Here is a 3,712-nt window from a genome sequence, read left to right on the forward strand (position 1 = left end):
AAAAAAAAAAAAAAAAAAAAAAAAAAAAAAATTAGCATAAAGACACAATAATTTAAGGTTGGGCGCAGTGGCTCATGCTTGTAATCCTAGCAGTTTGGGAAGCTGAGGTAGGTGGATCACTTGAGGAGGCCAGGAGTTCAAGACCAGCGTGGCCAACAGGTGAAACCCATCTCCACCAAAATACAAAATCAGTTGCGCGTGGTGGCACGTGCCTGTAAGTCCAGCTACCTCAAGAGGCTGTGGTGGGAGAATCACTTGAACCTGGGAGGCTGAACAAGACTTAGTCTCTAGGGGTGGAGGAGGGAAGGCCGGGCGTAGTGGCTCACACCTGTAATCCCAGCACTTTGGGAGGCGCCAAGGTGGGTAGAACACCTGAGGTCAGGAGTTTGAGACCCACCTGACCAACACGGTGAAACCCAATCTCTACTAAAAGACAAAATTAGCTGGGTGTGGTGGTGCAGGCCTGTAATCTCAGCTATCGGGGAGGCTGAGACAGGAGATTCGCTTGAACGGAGGTTGTAGTAAGCCAAGACTGCGCCACTGCACTCCAGCCTGGGCACCAAGAGCAAAACTCCATCTCAAAAAACAAAAAAAGGCTAATTTTTTTTTTTTTTTAAAGGAACAAACCATAAGATATCTAGAAAGAAGTCAGGCAAAAGCAACCTTAGAAAACAACTCTCAGCATCAGTTCACTCTCTTTAAAATGCTCTGTGGTTTCAAGTTTTGCCAGATGACCCAGTTATGCTTTTACCTTAACAACCCCACACTGCTTAAAGAAGTCTGCCAGATCATCTAGAGTCACATTGTCATTTAATCCTTGTACATAAATTGCACTGTTGTCAGAGTCTTCATCTGGATCTACAGGTGGGCCTTTCAGAGAAAACAAGACAAGAGAATTATTATCATGCATCTATAGGGGTTTCTTAACTATCTGATCACTACTGCCCAAGGATATTCATCATAAATCTAAGAAAACTACCAAGCATACTAAGAAGAATGCTATCAAACTTTTGGTTTACTTCACTTAAGGCCATTATGAATAGATGCTCACAATAAAGGATTCCCCAAATTGTCCTTGACAGCAAGAATATCACGCTGGTCTATAAGGCTGCTGAACTCCAGGCATGCATTTACCTCTGTACCATTAATTTATAAAGCACAATATGAAGTACAAGAATTCAAAATTACCTAGATCAAGATCTGGTCCTTCATCCATGGGTCCTGCCAACCAGGAAAGATCATATAAAATATTATTAGTGCACGTCTTGCAAGCTACAAACCTTACAAACACACATAGCTATCTACTACACCACCATTTGATGGGGATTCATTAAATTCAAAATGACCCGCACTGCTAAAATGGAGCAGTGCCTCTTTTAACATTTGTGAAAGGTTTGCTAGGGTTTGCTTTTTTCTTTGCTGGTTTGCTTCTAAACCATTAACCAAATACACTCTCAATGCTTATGTGCCAAATCAGTGTTAAATTTAAGTCAAAATTTTCCTCTAAATAAACCAAATTTAAAATTTATTCTCCCCATATTACAGAAGCAGTTACTCAATACTTGAAGTTACCCTTTGTTTTGTAACCATAGGTTAACCTTATTACCCCTAAGACAATGCCGGCAGTACCCATTAGTCTCTTTTGTACAGATCATTTTAAACCGCTTATGAAACTAATAAAAAAATTATAGTTTTCTAAAACTGACTGCATTTTTTTTTTTAAAACACTATCTATGGTAATACTCAAAACTTACCACCAGGCTTATTGAAGCCACCTCGCTCTCCAGCGCTGCTGGGGGGATAAACGAAGAAATGAAGGCCTTTCCCTTTAAAAGCCAGTACCGCTCTGAGCCTTGGGGGGGCTCGTGGGGAAGAAGGGCACTGGCTAAACACATCTCCAAACAATGCATCTCTCTCATCTTGTCACTATGCCTTTCTTCAGGGCAGCTTGCTCAAATTTCCTCAATATACAACCTTGCTTGTCTGATTGTACACACCAGTGTGGTTGGTTCCTTTCATTTCGGGGCTGGTATTAATAGTGCAATACTTGGCAAATTAGGAAGAAAAAATAGATCCCAAACACCCACCCCGTCAGGTGAAAACCAGAAGAGCTTGGTATAGAGGGGAGGAGCAAGTGGGGTTAAATGCTGTGATAAACCTTTCCATGTTCATAAAGGTGCACCCTCAACCTCTCCCAAGGGAGAGCCAAATGAGGCCCAGGGTTTCCTAACAAGTCACAGTATAATAAAGCAGGAGACAACCACATTAAATTCCTACAACACACATCAGAGGACGCATCCAGCCAATCTTCAGCATAAAGCCATACATCTCAGGGCACGAACAGATTTAACAATCGCTGTGAAAGGAGAATTTACAACAAATACCAAGGCTCAGCGGACTGGGGTGCAACTTTATAGACATATCAGTTAGAATAATGACTATGCCATGTAAAATTACTTAAAGAGGGGAGGGGAAATATGAATTGGACTTTGGGAGTTAAATTTTGTTTTCTTTAGAATTAAATAAAGGCAGCTCCCCAGTGGGAGGCCCTGAGATTTTCTAACCAGTATTGCACCTTTAATACCTGAATACACAATTTCAAGCTGTTGCATGCAGCTTTGTTTCCTTTTAAAAGTACACACCATAAAATGTTCTCTCTCTTTAAACACAAAAGTTTACACTTTAATGTTACACAATTCTAGAGTATTATACCTCCTCTGGTTCATTACCAAACAACAAGTATGCAGTTACCAAAGTTACAGAAGGATTCCATTTATACAATGAATACATTTTGTTAAAATATTCTATGTATATTTTCCTCTCCATATGGACACCGTGTCTAGTCCCACTTTTCATTATGCTGCCGGCTGAGTACTGAGTACGGGTACTTTTAAGTATTGAAGTGTATACAAGGCTCTCACTTTGTAACCTGTAGCATATAAATGCGACAAAGCATGTTAAAAGTTTCCACGTTTAACAGCCAATGAAAATATCAAAATACTGAGGCAATGAAAAGGGCATGTTAACAACATTGAGTGCCTTACCTGCAGAAGACACTGAAAACCATCACCACACCACAATAAAAGGGGGGACGAGGGAAATGCCCCTGTGTATCCCCACAGGATCCGACAGACTGCTTCACAGTCTGTTGTAAAACCTATGGGGAAAGCCATGGTCTCTTCTATGGCTCCGAGAGAGACTTCTCATCCAGAAAGAGGGGCCCCTCTATTAGCAAAGTCTAGCACAATTAGTAGGATTATAACTTCTGAAGTATTTAAATAAACTTGAAATTGTTTTGCAATTTAAAATACTAGGAATTCTAGGTGATTTGAGACGTGATGATAGTACTTTCAAGTGTCTATGTCTATTTTAAAACATCCAAAAGGAAGTGAAACCTTTATAATATTTTCCAAATCAGAAGATTGATTTTACTTCATACCAAATCATTAAATTTTTGCCTGTTGTCAAACGACTTTCTTCCAATAAAGATTTCACTAAAGACTTAAAGTTATGCAGAATATGCAAAATAGTACTTTCAGTAGTGAAGAGTATTTGCTAATATGGAAGTTAAAGATCAACTTTAATTTTGAAGTTCATTCTATTTAAAAAAAATACTATTTAATTTTTCCTAGAATAGTGGCATACCAAATCAAATGTAAATATCTAACATTCTGCATAACTTTTTTTTTTTTTAACTAGTTTATATAGGGAC

At 39.1% G+C, this 3,712-nt stretch overlaps 1 protein-coding gene and 1 long non-coding RNA gene across 2 annotated transcripts in view; both read right to left on the bottom strand.

Moving 5' to 3' along the window:
• The window catches only part of EWSR1 (EWS RNA binding protein 1), a 46,089-nt gene that overhangs the window by 21,529 nt on the left and 20,848 nt on the right, over nt 1-3,712 (bottom strand). The window lies entirely within an intron of this gene.
• On the bottom strand, nt 715-2,020 carry LOC108517553 (uncharacterized). The gene is made up of 3 exons (XR_001882140.1): nt 1,755-2,020; nt 1,189-1,221; nt 715-870 (listed from the first exon to the last, which is right to left on the bottom strand). It is a non-coding gene; the product is annotated as an uncharacterized LOC108517553 (long non-coding RNA).

The sequence above is a fragment of the Rhinopithecus bieti genome, unplaced genomic scaffold (genome assembly GCF_001698545.2).
Source record: "Rhinopithecus bieti isolate Rb0 unplaced genomic scaffold, ASM169854v2 scaffold_36959, whole genome shotgun sequence".
Classification (NCBI taxonomy): Eukaryota; Metazoa; Chordata; class Mammalia; order Primates; family Cercopithecidae; genus Rhinopithecus; species Rhinopithecus bieti.